General features: G+C 39.3%; 1 protein-coding gene and 1 long non-coding RNA gene across 3 annotated transcripts in view; one reads left to right on the plus strand and one right to left on the minus strand.

The window, feature by feature from the left end:
• The window catches only part of Negr1 (neuronal growth regulator 1), a 746,019-nt gene that overhangs the window by 372,598 nt on the left and 358,195 nt on the right, over positions 1–15,226 (plus strand). The gene's annotated exons all lie outside the window — the stretch shown is intronic.
• LOC116093982 overlaps positions 9,281–15,226 on the minus strand; it is a 36,955-nt gene continuing 31,009 nt past the window's right edge. The window contains exon 7 of the long non-coding RNA XR_004119912.1: positions 9,281–10,033. This is a non-coding gene — a long non-coding RNA (uncharacterized LOC116093982). The remainder of the gene's footprint in view (positions 10,034–15,226) is intronic.

Genomic DNA, 15,226 nt, shown 5'->3' on the forward strand with positions numbered 1-15,226 from the left:
GTGTTTAAATTTGCATTCACTTAGGAGATTTTAAAGGTAAGTGTATACAAACTTGAGTCCAAGCTCCAGAACACTGTGGATTCCAGAATTCATAAAGGGTCCTATTCTGCTCTGCAACAATTGTTGGAGCTTAGTGCCAGTAAACACAGACTATGGCAACTCCTACATGGATATTTAGTAATATAATTCTCCTCAGAGCCTGATAGTTTATGCCTGTAAACTGAACACTCAGAAGGCTGATACAGGAGGATTCTCCCAGGACAAAGGCTATCCTGTGATGCATCATGAGTTCTAGGTTAGCCTGGAATACAGAGTGAGGACACAATTCAAAAAGAATTTAATTCTTAAAATTTCCTGACTAACTAACTTATATGTGTTATTGAGTTTCATGTATATTTAATCTCTCCTAAATATCAAATGATATGTAGAAATATAGAGCTTGTGTGCCATATATGTTTTTATTTGATTTAATAAATTACTCCAGATGAATTTATCCTAGGCACTATTATCCATTTTGATAATATAAAGATTAGTATAATCTTTTAAATACAGAAACTCTAAGTTAGAAGTAATTCTAGAACCCACAAGGGAGATGATTAATAGTCAAGAAGTTCACACACTAAATGTAGAAATAAGGCCATAGTGAAACTGCCCACACATGTTGTATGAATAGTTAAGGAAATTTTCATAAGAGGAGCAGGACCTGTGACCTACTTTAATGGATGGGTAGGAGTTTTCCAGGTTAACAAGGATGGGCCAAAGCAGAATGAACAGTACATTTAACTGCAAAAGTCCAAGAATAAATCAGCTTTCCGAGAAAGCATCCTAGTGATTATCAGATCCTCACCTCCTATCAACAGCTCCAGCTCAGACACAGTTTCCAAGCGATCAGCCTACCAGTTCAACTCCTGCTTAGCCAACTCCACACATGTGACTACTGCTCCTGCATTCACACAGCACACTGCAAGGCTAGCATCCCAGAGGGACCTGGCTTATCAAAGATTCATCTCCAGAAATGACAGGAGCCTTTGGTAGTTTTTGTAAAGAAATTTCCTTTAACAAACCTACTTGTTTTCTTCTACAAAGTCATAAGCCCTTTATGAATCTGGCTGGTTTTGGACAAAAGCCTATGCACTCGGAAACACAAAGAATGATCTAAAGAGAATCAAGAGAGAATGTTAGCCATCCATCTTCTCTAGAGCATATGCCTATTCTTTTGTTTAAGCCACTCCAAATGAATCAAGTGTTTAGTGTGTTACATGCCTTCTAGAACTTTCAGGACAGAGTCTGGAGGGACTACACCCCATAAAAGGAACTTTCAAGACATACTCTGGAGGGAGTACACTCCATTACAGTGGACATGACATCTTAACATCACTGTGTCTCTAGATGTGTTCTACACAAAGCTTGTGATTCTTAAAGTTATCATTCAGCAAAGCCACCATATTCCCAGGTCTTAGTTCATATGGAATAACTAGCAAGATAATGGGACTATCAAATAAATCTTTATGCTCTGGATTTGAAAACTGCAAATCATTCTGAGCAGGGTCTTTGAAATCATAAAACATAGTTCATGCATATTCCTCAAATTTACCTCGATAAGCAACTACCAAAGATAGCATGTTTTCAAAGCTCTGCAATTGCATGAACAGACACATTTTCATCTTGCTCCTGGAGATTCACACTTTATTATTATTGATTAGTACTGACATATATCACAGAGAGGTCAACATAGATTTACCATGATTCGTGATTACTGGAAATTTCCTCAAGTTGACACGTAAAACCGTGTCCCAAAGGGAAACCTCTGCTCATTCATTCCCTGAGAGGATGTAATGGAGATCTTACATCCATATCAAAGATGAAAGGAGCTGGGCAGTGGTGGTGTACACCTTTAAATCTAGCACTTGGGAGGCAGAGGCAGGTGGATTTCTGAGTTCAAGGCCAGCCTGGTCTACAGAATGAGTTCCATGGCAGCTGGAGCTACACAGAGAAACCCTGTCTCTAAAAAACAAAAACAGAAACAAAAACAAAAGACGAAAGGAGACAGACTGTGGGAGTGGTATAACCCTACCATCATGTGGCTAAACTCGGTGGTCACAAAACAAAGAAAGAAGATATGAGTATATGAAATAGATCCTTAGGGAGCAGGGATGTGATGTAGGGGAGAATGATCAGAAAACATAAAATACATGTATTAAATTGTAAAATATCAAATCTGCTTAAGTTTGTAAAATGAGGCAACAGTGCCAGATCTCTGATTTGAGCTATTATGGACTCCTCAACTGCACACGATCCCTCCTATGGGAACTATCATTTAGACTGATTATCTGTCTTTCTCTCTCAAGTCTTTCTCAGAAATAGCCTTTACACCACCACTTTCTCTGGCCATGCTTGCCTGCTTACCTGCCCACTCCAGTTCTTCTGTGATCTAATCTACCCTGTGCAGGAGGAATGCTCCTGAAAATACCAATGCCTTTCATGCTGAACAGTCATTCAGAAACCATTGTTAAGAACCCAGTTGGGCCAGGTTGTCCAAAAAATGAGCAAATCAGGTAAATGTAAGGCAATGGAGAATAGCTAAGCCACTCTAAGGAAGGTTAGCTCAAGCTAATGACTCTTGTATTGAGTTACATAGTTTTGTTGTGAAACCATAATTATTTAATTTTTTTAAATTTTCTAATTTTTCAAAGTCATTTAGAACATTCAAAATACATAGATGTTTGTGGTTTATATGTAGCTGAATGTGGAAACCAGGCTCCCAGCTATGAACTAAAGTTTATGTCCTGGACTATTGGCTGTTGCTTAGATTTCAAGACAGTGTAAAATCAACTGCCAGCATCTGTTTCAACATTTCTTCCTCCCCTGACTTTATTACTTGACCCCAGTTTCTTGACCCGCAGATTCTCGTGCACAGATCCTGATAAAATGGTATTGAATGAAACTAACAAAATATGACTTAAACATTTTCTGTCTTCTCATATAGTCTGTGTACTGTCTAAATATAGTAAAATATTAATTAAAATAAAATTCATTTTAAAGAAAATATCTACATCTTCAGCCCCCTCTTAGTGATGATAGCTGGTTTATTATAATCCATCAACACTGTTCATTACATTATTTAGAAACTAGATTTAGAAATTTATGTCTAAGATATTAAGAAGGAAAATAAATAAATAAACTTCATTTGGTCAGGAAATAAACCCAGGCTGATGAGTGTGGGCGGTAATGTCAGATACAAAACAATCCCCATGGTAACACATTGCATAAAAACATTTTGTTCAAACCAGGATGCCTTGCTGTGCTTTGTAGTTCCCTGCCAAACCCTCCTTTGCTGCCATGCAGATGGTCAGCCTTTCTGCTAGGAAGGCCTCCTTCTCCTCAGGAGAAAAATTCTGCAATTGCAGAGACCCCAGACATCAGGCTCATCTCAAGCCCTCAGGGACAAACTGAGGCTCAGGTTGTTCCTTGGGCCAGGAACCTCCCTAGACCTCGACTCACAAGTTATTATAAACTGTATCCCAAGCATTTTTGAAATCTCAGCCTGAGGTCTTCAGCATGGGGCTCATTTTGAAGTATACTTTACACAGTAAAAGTCCCCAGATTATTATCATGAATTTTACTCCAGATACTAACAAGATTATACCCTCTAGGTACCCTCAAGTCAAACTGCCAAAACCTCCAAATGTATAGCCACATGCCAAACTTTCCCACTCTGCTGAAAGAGTGTGACAGAGAGAGAGAGAGAGAGAGAGAGAGAGAGAGAGAGAGAGAGAGAGAGAGAGAGAGACGAGGAGGAGGAGGAGGAAGGGGAGGGGACTGGAGGAAAGTGAAGAGAGGAGGGAATCATTATAAAAGAAAACACATGTGAGTTAAAAATAAATATGCTATTTGGCTCTGCTCCGGCATGAATGAGGTAAAAAAGTTACATACAGGCATCTGCCTGTGAGCTCCCTAAGAGCTTCCGTGTGCAGAGTGCTCCAGCTGGGGAGAGTGGGAGTTTGTTTTGTACAATTAAGAAGTTCTCTGCTAAGGCAGTATATTGCCAGTGTTCTCATCAGACAGAAATAAATGGCCCCCAGGCATTGCAGCTGATGAGGAGTATATTGACTCAGCTCTTCTTCTGGGTTTGCTGATGTCAGAATGTCTTGTTCTACAGAATGGATACGTACACTCTTTGTCAACTGCGATGTATCAAGTGCTCCTCAGTGCTGTCTGGTGAGCCATACTGCTGGCCTTAACCATGAGATTAGCCATACCCAGTTAGTTATGAGAGCCCATGAATATGTAAACTGATGTCTTTGTCTCCTCCACTGGACCCTCACCATCTAGAATATAAGATCTCTTGCCAGCTATTTGCATGCCATTCCTTCCTAATTACACATGGTTCTGTGTTGCAGAGAAAGATTCAAGTGTATATATTGGGAAAGGATATGGGAGGAGGCCCCATCTATGTGGCTGTGTAGAAACCAACATCCATGCTGTGTGCAGATCTTCCAGGGGAGGTGCTTGGGCTCACTCCTATTCCTGCTCATAAACCCTTATCCATGCTCTGGAACTAAGCTCAAGGTGGACCTTGGGTACATCCCTCATTGCTTTGTAGTTGAGGCCATATCAGGAGGAGATAAATGTTGTCTGTGTTTCCCCAAGGAGAACAAAAAATTCTGTGAAGCAATCTAAACAGACATAATAAGGTCACAGTATTGTTCCCTGTGGGAGTTACCTGTTCTTGGCTTTATTCTGTAGATAAAACATATGTCCTGCCCTAAGAGTCAGGGGAATTGTTGGCAATAAAAGTCAAAAGGAGGAGGAGGAGAAGGAGGGGGAGGAGGAGGAAGAAGAAGAGAAGGAGGAGGAGGGATGTGACAACAATGAAGTAGACTTCACTTTCTGAGAGAGAAGTAAGGGGTGAAAGGAACAGATGTACCCGGGGGTGTAGACTTTATGACTGAGCATTTGTCAAGAGCTCATTTGTGGAAACTTTAACTGTATGCCTGATTTCTAAAAGGAGCTTCAAGGGAGCAGGACTCTGCCCACAGGAATGGAATTGTAGCTCTCTAAGGGGCCCAGTCGTCCTTCAGTGTGCTGGTGAACTGTGTTAGGATACAGCAGATGGCAGCACAAGGAGCGGCCTCTTCAGGCACCAAACCTGGCATTACCTTGATCTTGCACTTCTTGGATTTCAGAACTGTGAGAGATTTGTTATTTGGAAAGTGTTCTAAGTGTTTTGTTATAACAGGCCAAAGAGATTATGATGAGTGTGTGGTACTAAAGAAGCATAGGCAGCCAACTAGTCTGTGTAAATATCTGAGGTTCTTCAAGGGTGTGTGATACAGTGATGAGAGAGAAACCTGTAAGAAATAGGAAGTGAGGACTGTGGAGACAGATTGATGAACAGGTGAAGAACATTTGCTGTTTGTCTTAGTCAGGGCTTCTATTCCTGCATAAACATCATGACCAAGAAGCAAGTTGGGGAGGAAATAATTTATTCAGCTTACACTTCCACATTGCTATTCATCACCAAAGGAACTCAGGACTGGAATTCAAGCAGGTGAGGAAGCAGGAGGTGATACAGAGGCCATGGAGGAATGTTCCTTATTGGCTTGCTTCCCTGGCTTGCTCAGCTTGCTTTCTTATAGAACCCAAGACAACCAGCCCAGGGATGGCAATACCCAAAATGGGCCCTCCCCACTTGATCAGTAATTGAGAAAATGCCATACAGCTGGACCTCATGGAGTTATTTCCTTAACTGAGGTTCCTTTCTCTGTGATAACTCCAGGATATGTCATGTTGACACACAAAACCAGCCAGTACAAAGGATCAAAATTCAGTTCCCAGAACCCACATAGGGTAGTTCATTCTGGCCTCCATGAGCACAGCACCCAAATGCACACATGCACACACACTCCTCAGATACATATAAACACACTTTTTAAAAGAATAAATAAAGTATTTAATATAAATAAATAAGAAAGAGTGACCTGCCTCATTTCTTATTCAAGGTTACCCCTCTTAGAAAAGAGGCATGAATGCAGTCTTCTATAGCCAGCCTTGTGGCTTGGGTCATTATGTGTGTGTTTGCATTTGTAGCTCAAAAACACAAACCAGGCATCTGTTCAAGCTCCTAAGAATCCTTGTTGAATTAGATAGACAAGGCTTACGAGACTCTTCAGTTCTAAGTATTGGAAATCAACTCTATGGGAAGAATTTGTTTCAGCTAGGATGGCCATTCCTTCTACACAGCCCTACCTCCAAGGAAAGCTAGGGAGAAAGAAGGAATCACACTGTCAACTTCCAGCTCTATAGCAAAGATGATGAAGCTGTAGCCTCAGAGTATGGCATACAGTGAAGGCTGGACACACACTATTTATCAACATTGTACTTAGTTTTGGTAATAAACAGAAGAAACTCAGGATTCTTGTTTCCCTGTGCTATGATGAGCTCGATAACACAGGGTTTCATTTCTTATACACCCTTCTAGCCATCCCTTGCTCAGATTTTATAACAGTAATTCCCTCTTCAATTATTTACTAATGTGATTATTGTTTATAGCTTCTTATTCACATACAATATGACTTTATGGGGTGAAATTTATTTTGTGCAGATATATGAAATCATGTCATTAATTACCACAGCACAGAACAGAAAATAAGCTACCCTTTCTGACTGTTATTTGGAAATTAACACAGTGCATGTTCCTCTATGGTTGAATACTCTGCAATTAAAATAATGTGATTATTTCCTAAGAACAATTTTCATAAAAATTTATTTGAATAAAATGCCCATTCTATAGTATTCTTAAAAGTGAACCTTTATCTCACTTAAACCATAGGTACTCATGTTTTTAAAATTGTGTTGATTTGTTGGTTGGTTGGTTCATTTGGAGAAATTTTCTTTCTGTAGTTGAGGCTGGCCTGCAACTCACATGTAGACCCATATACTTACATGTAGACCCATATACTCATATGTAGACCCATATACTCACATGTAGACCCATATACTCACGCGGAGGCCCATATACTCACATGGACACCCATATACTCACACAGACACCCATATACTCACATGGAGACCCTGGAAACAATGGTGCTCTTGTCTGTTTCCCAGGCACTGTGCAGCCATATGTTGTGATGCTATGTTGGAGAAAAATTTGTGATAGCCATTTTCCAACCATCATAAACCACCATGAGATGTCAAAAGGACTGTCAAGGAAGTTCTTGATTCTTGTCAACCTTAAAGCAACTTCTTGATTCTCGTCAACCTTAAAGCATGGCTCCTTATTTTCGGTTCCCTGCTAGTTTGTAGTTAATGTTAAGGCAGAATCTGAACTGTTTTAAAAAGGGTTAAATGCAGAAGGATGCTCTCATAGCTCCCTTCACAGATTCTCCCTCTTCCTCAAAGCTTTCCTGAGACCTGAGGTTTTGATCAGTGAGCTCTAATTGCTAAGATTGGCTTCAAAATGTCCAGTTGTGGCAAAGAAATTGGTTCTTTAACCATAAGTAAAATTGACTTTGATTTTGTAACTTGCCCTTGCCCTTTGGAGAACATTAAACTGATACAAAATCAAGGGACCCCAGTGTGTACACAGTGTCGTGACTCAAACCCAAGTGGCCACAAGGGAAGGCTGCTGCATAAAGCCCTAGCAATCTCTGCCTCTCTACCCCACTGAGGTGTTACATCTTTTTGAGAGCTGGTTACGTCCATAGTTCTCATTAGTTTGATGAATGGTATAATTCTAATAGAGGCCACCACCTGACATTTGGGGAAAAAGTACATGGCAGGTAATTTTTTAAAATACTGAACCTGTCCCCTTAGCCCCATTCCAATCCCCATAGAAAGAGTGACAACTACAGAGGAAACTCATCAGAGAAGACAACCTGACAGCCTCTTCCCTCCCTCCCCAGTTCAATTAAAAAGATGGCCTGACTTTGGGGAGAAACTGAAGCAAGGCAGTGAAAAGCTGTTCACAATCTCCACACTGTATCACAGACACCACTTTAAACTCTGCATCTCCTGTCAATTAGACAGGTCCTTCTTCCAGTAGAATATTGGGCTAAGAGAATACCATCGTCTCTGCTAGGTTTCCCAGTTGTCTTTCCAATTAGACAAACAATGAGGTGTGAAAATAGGCCAGTTTCAAACTTTTTAAATGTCAAACCTAAAATGTATATAAAGAAGTTTCTGGAGTTTCCAAGTTGGTTTTGGACTGCACCAATGAGATTTCCCCTTGCTTTTTTCAGACTTAAACCGTTTTTGAGAGTTTCTGCCCTTGGTGGCTCTTGTCTCTCTGGCTATCCCTGAGTGTCACTACGATGTCACGGTCTTTTATTCCCAGAACACAAAGAAGGTACACAACCCACCATGGGTTATAGGTCATTTGGAATGTAAGTGCTAAAGTCACCTTGTTTGCCACATTTCAGGATTCAGGAGACAATGTCCCCAGCACCTGCTCTCCTACTGCCCTGTAGTAAAGTGATGTATCTAGCACTCTCCCTATCCAACCACAGGTTTCCTGTTTGCTTCTTCACACTTATCTTGCTCGTTTGGACTTTTACTCTGGTGTTCTAGTTCTGCATCAGAGCCTGTTTCCTCCCAAGATTAGAAAGCCCATGTTTACATCCTGTAGGACAGGCCTCTGTATGTTCCACAGTCACAGCAGCATTACCTCAGCCAGTAGCCTCTACAGAAGCCATTGGGGCAGGTGTGTCCTCTAATTAGAGTGAATATCCTAATGGGCAGCACTAAACCATACTTGATATGTGTACCTGGTGGACAGCCAAGGCATCTGCAGTTGTTTTCTCTCTTTAAAAAAACATGACAAATAATTTCATTAAAAAAAGTTTGAAAAATAACAGTATTGGGCTGAGTTACAGAAAATTCAATAATCCTGCATCTCACAAATGACAACAGTGTCATTTCATATTTAGCTTGGCAGCATAATTCAGTATTCTAGACTATTATATTTTATTGCTTACAAAGCATCAATCAGTCTGTAAATACTGCAGCACTGTGTCCTGAGTTACCAGAGGACTATGGTGGCTGTAGAGTGACCACAAAGTTAGACACACCCTAGAGTTCAAATGGCAGACTTACTTTACCTTGGAGGGTATCTGATGATGTATAAAATCGCTCCATGCTATGGGTAATAGAGATAGAACAACACTTTTAGTTTTTTATTTTATATGAAATTTCTAATGATGCTATGAGTAAAATGCATTCAAGAAAGAGTGACGTAAAAATTGAAAGATACACTTATTGATGTAGACCTAAATAAAGTTAGTAGATATTAGGAAATATTTTATTACCTATAACAAATATTTTTCCATTTTTAAACACATTCCTATGTGTTTTTCTCTTTGGTTAAGTTCTAAAGCTCAAGGGGCCCGAAAGACTCCCCAGAACAAATAGTCCATCTTCTTTTTCAGGGAAGCAGGCATTGAAAGATAAATGCTATCCATAACTGCTCTGTGGTGCATCTCGAATTGAGCAAAGAGGAAAGGACTCATTTCTCTTCACAAGAATCAGCAGGGGCCGGGCTTCTGTAACCTTCCATTTCACTCTGCTCTGCCCTCTAAGGAATCAAACCAGTTGCTGTCTGCCTCCCAAAATGACAACAAGAGGTCCTAGAGAAGTGTGCAGAGGGAAGGAAGGGCAGAGCTTTGTGGTTAGTGATGTGTTTGTTAGTTTTCTCATTACTTTGTCAAATATCCGAAAAATAAAATAAAATAAGTCAGTGTAAGGAAGGAAGGGTTTGCCATTGCTCCTAGCTGAGGATTCAGTTCCTGTGGGGAGGAAGGCTTGGCTGGAGAAGCATCTACCTGCTTAGCTCATTCTGCATCCGTACCCAGGCAGCTGAGAGAGAGATTAATGCTGCAGCTGAACTTAATTCTGTCATGTCTCCTTTTGATTTAGTCTGGGGCAAAAGCCCATGGGGTGCTGCTGCCCACATTCAGAGTGCATCTTCCCATCTTGACAATGAATATTAACCATTACAAATGGCAACTTCCTGTGGAATTTCTCAAGAAGCAAATGCCTGCAATAAATCACAGAATGGAAACCAGCAATCAAAATTCAAATAATTTTGATTTATTCCTAAATTCAATGTTGTCTTTATTGCCTCTCATAGTCTCAGCTTCTTCAATCAAATGAAAGAGTACTAGTGACTATTTCAAAACAATTTAGGGAGAGTCTTGAAGCTTTATTCCTTGTCTTTTAAGAATAGCTGGGAGCTGTTACAGTTATTGAAAAAATGAAACAGATAAAAATCCCTAAACTAGGTGGTGTGGGGGGCTGGAACATTACCTGGAAAGAGGTCTAACAGCAAGGACTGTAGCCCTATGGTGTGAGATGCTAAGTGTGGTGTATATGTTCATATTGGTCCTGTTAAGTGGGTATTTTGTTTGTATTCTGTGTATTCTGCAGATGAGGAACCCCAGGCATTGAAAAATTGCTTATGCCTAGAATAGTTCCTTAGAGCTAAGAGTTTATACTGACTGCACAGTGTTTTGTCCCCGTTGCAAAGTCATGTATACAAATTGTTGAAAAGGATAGTAAATAAGAAAATATTTGTTAGTCAACACAAGGTTTGATACAATTTTATTCATTGAATGAACCAAATCTAAGTGTGTGCTACATCTTTCAAAGCTATTCCTTGAATGCTACAATTATTACCACTAATCCATATCTCCACCCAATGGAGACACCCTGTTTCCTGAGCATGAGATAAGGTTGAAGATTAACTACAGAAGCAGAAGAGTAGTCATGTTTGTTTACCCCACTAAGGATTCCTCAGTGACCCTTCAGATGTTTCAGATGGGTGATAAGTACTGTGTTGACTGTTGGGCAGAATGGAACATTCCAAGTCTGACCCTTATAGGTTCCTCAGCTTCCGCATGCAAGTGGAGACATCTGTCCCTACTTCAAAGCAACCAACCATATCAGAATTTTAAAAGCATACTCTTTATGCCATCAAAACAAAGTGATTGGCTGATATCGTCCATCATCAGTGGCTAATGGACCAGATAAATGTCCTAACCAGTCGATCTCATTTAAACCCTTGCTCTTTCCACTGTGTGGTTACACAGGACTTAACAGTTAGGATTCTACAAAGAAACAGAGCAAGTTGGGCTTCTGGCTGGCTGGAGATTTTAGGAGAGTTCCTGCACTTGTCAAGAGCTCCTTCACTTGTCAGCAGCTCAGAGTCAGCAGCTCACAGATCCACTAAGTTCTCTCTAGAGCAGGGTGTCAGTCTCTTGTTCTGGTCAGACTTTCATGTGACCAGTGTGGGGAGCATGTGTGTTATTCAAAATCTACCCATGTGATTTTCATCTGGCACACTCTTCTAGAAACATCTGAACTATTCCACAAAACATGTAGGCTTGAAAACCCAGCTGAGCTGACCTAGCAAATTAACTATCACAAGTTTGTTGCTGGTGCCAGGCTATGCATGATCTTCTAAATTCCCTGGTACTTCTTAGAGCTCATTCCATGTATTTTAGTAGAGTGCACATTCTTCAACTAAAGTAAGCCGTGAATACACAATCATTGGTCTTTCAATACAACATAAAAGAAAGACAAAGCCTTTGTTGTTCTATATAAAATAACAAAGACATGTGTTACTGAGGAGAGAGTTTCTATCCCTCTGAAGGTCTTCAGCACAGAGTGAACTATTGGAAATATATTCTTTAGTTGAGCTACGGAAAGGTACTGAGTTTTAACATTCTGTAATTATGTGATGATTCTGAATGTCTTTGAATGCTATAGAAGCAAATCCTTAACAAACATTCTGTTTAATGATATTTTATGCACTATGCATAATCCAGTGAATGTAGACACAGTATTTCATGGGTGTCTTAAATCAGGCATTATAGAGAAGCTCAACGCAGATGCTTCCATAACCCTTCCCTAAAGCAAACGCTTCCAGGAATTATATTTACAGAAAAGAGAAATCTACTCTGGAGATAATACACATAATCACATTTGCTAAAAATGGAAAAGCCTCATTACATTCTTGTTTGGTATCTTTTTACATCATCACCTGCAGCTAAATTCTGCTGCTTTTTTTTTCTAATACCAGTAGGGATAAATCTCCAGTAAGAATCTCAGAATAGTGCCCTTATTTTGCAGACTCTAATTATGTAACTCGAGTTTCAGAGTTTCCTTCAAAGAACAATGCAGGGTTCTAGGAATGTTGCAGAGGATACATTATGAAGAACCTCCCCAAATATATTGTCTTTGAGAATAGATCTGTTTTACAGAAATGTGGATGGAGTTTCCATTTTGAGAAAAGTTTAAATGCTATGGTTGAAATCAAATCCTCTGAATTATTTTCTAATAATACAGTAAGTTCTGTGAAAGTAGCAGCCCGTGTAGCTGCGTCATAGTCATTTCCTTCTGTCCAAGACTGAGTGTGTTTCTTTCATTTTGTTTCCCATGATTTTAATTCTTCTTCTTCTTTGGGTTCATTTGGACTTACTGATGGATTTGTGAAATATTGTCACAGCCAAGTCACTCTCTTTCTCACCCAATTACATGTTCCCTTTTCAGTCTTCTCTGGTGTTTTCTGTGTTTCTTCCATCCATCAGATGGACATCTAACCACAGTGTAGTCTGTTAAGATGCACATCTGTCTGTAGTATTTCACCTTTCAAAAACTGCTTAGGGAGCCAGCAGAGTTGTTTTGGATAATAAGTAATTATAAAGATTTCAAATTCCTTTTAATTTTTAGTTGTTTTTTTTAACAGTTTGCATTTTCTCCAAACCTATTACAGAATATCAAATCAATTTTACATTAGTTATTGAAAATATATTATTATTGAAACCAATTTTAATTCTACCTCAGCCTTTATTGAACCTTTTTAATAAAACATTGCCCTTTAAATTCAAGATTAAATCTTGTTTGATTAATTTCAAGCCATTTTTCCAAGCTATTTGTACAATTACATGATATCTTTTTACTTGATATTCTATCTCATCTGAGAGTTTAATTAATGTCTTTAACAGACCAAATGCATGCCATATGTGAAGACACTTAACACAGTAGAGTTGAGGACCCTAAGAGCAAAACAAAAACACCCATACCCACTACCATAAACTCTCAGTATTACTTTCCATTTCCCACAGATCTTGCCTGCAACCACATGCCACATAGCCTTCTATGACCTCAGTTCTTCCCACCAGACTCCTGAGTTTCCTGGCAGATAAATGTTCTTTCTTTACTCAAAGCTTAAATGTCTTTATTAATACAGCAATGTTTCTCTAGCATCAGCAGTAGTTGTAGTAGAAGAGAGTGCACATTCTTCTATAGAAATAGTTTATTTACAGTTTTATTATTAATTCGCGAGTCTGTAGCCCCCTGTTTCCTACACACTTGCATTTTAACAATAATTTACACTGCATTTGGCCTCTGTGTGCTCCTGTTTTCTCCTAGCTGTGTTTCTTCTGGATTATTATTGTTTGTGCCATACAAATTTATTAGTTGGAAAATTAGGATATTTCTTAAAAGCATATACTTAAGTTCTTCCTGGTGATATACTTTTTACAGCGTATAGTTTAAATATATACTCCTTTTAGGAGAGAAGAGAAAAAATAGATCCTATAAATTGAAAACTGACAAATTTTTATCAATGTACTTCATGTCATGTGAAGAAACAGGGCATTATCTAGACTATAAAGTCTTTAGAAGAATAAGCACCATCAACCTTATCCATCAGACATGGGAGGCATTCTTATTTTAGAATGCTAGAGAGACTCTTAAGTCCTCTTAGTTTTAGGAAATGCTTCTCATTGATGTAGCAGAGACAAGAGGGAAGCTATATTAGTACCAGTTTTAACTAAATGGATGCTTAATTTTGAGTGATTCACAACCCAGTATCTTTCCCATGGCTCTGTTTTACAGTTTCAATGATGTTACCTAAAGATAGAAAGTTTCAGTTGTATATGGAGTAAAAGCTAGAGTGAAGCTTATTTGATGAGAAGAGGTAGCTACACTCATCTGTAAATATTCAGGTAAGATGTAGAATGTAGAAAGAAATTATGCTGGTCTAGCAAACCAGCCATAATAGATTCTATCCTATGGTTCATGGCTTCACTAGACTTGGGTCATTGTCTAAGTTTCCAGTGCAAGGCATGACTTCCCTCCTGTTGAGTGGACCTTAAGTCCATTAGAGAGCTATTGGTTACTATCCACATGTGAATGTCACTATTGCATTTTATGGGTATCTTGACATGATGGCAGCTGTTGTAATTTGAATCTGGATAGCATTGTTCAATTGCTTTCCTCCCTTGGCACTTTGCATCATAACGTTATGAAGCCATGGAAGACAGACCTCAAGAAGGAAACTTTTGGGTCAGATTTGGCTCAGTTCACTCATAACATGTGTCCTAAGTGGGCATTATCTTCAGCAATAAGGACTTATGGTCAATCATTGAGAGGCAACTAAGAGAAACAGCCTTAGTCTATAGTGTTTGGGAAATCACTTGGACTACCCTGGTCAAAAATGACATTTCTGATGCCTGGTTCTGGTGGTTTTGTTAGTCTGTGGTTTTCGTAGATGAGCATTATCAGCCTATGTAGTATAATTACCTTTAATATATATTGTTATATGTCTTAGTTATGGTTTTATTGCTGTGAACAGACACCATGACCAAGGCAACTCTTATAAGACCAACATTTAACTGGGGTTAGCTTACAGGTTGGGTTCATTCGATTACCATCAAGGTTGGAGCACTGCAGCCTCCAAGCAGGCATGGTCCAGGAGTAGCTAAGAATTCTACATCTTCATCTGGAGAAGGTAGGAGCATACTGACTTCCAGGCAGATAGTACAAGGATATTAAAGCCCACACTCACAGTGACACACCTACTCCAAAAAGGCTACACTTCCTAATAGTACCAAACCCTGGGCCAAGTATATACAAACCATCACACTATATATGCATATACATATATGTCCTATATAGACTTTATGTATTGTGTATAATTTTAGGTTATATATAATATTATAGAAAACTACAACTGATATAATGCAAAAATGATTGTATTATGAAGTGTATAGCCCCAGTAGGTACATGTACTTCTATGGCTTGGGAACATCCTAAAAGAGGGGGTAGAAAGATTTCAAAACGAAGAATACCAGGAAGCCTGGTGTGAAACAGTTGCTCATACAGGAAGAACAACCCACATTCCACAAGGAACTCAAGAAGAAGGAAGACCAAAAGGTAGACATTT

This window comes from Mastomys coucha, unplaced genomic scaffold (genome assembly GCF_008632895.1).
Source record: "Mastomys coucha isolate ucsf_1 unplaced genomic scaffold, UCSF_Mcou_1 pScaffold16, whole genome shotgun sequence".
Lineage (NCBI taxonomy): Eukaryota > Metazoa > Chordata > Mammalia > Rodentia > Muridae > Mastomys > Mastomys coucha.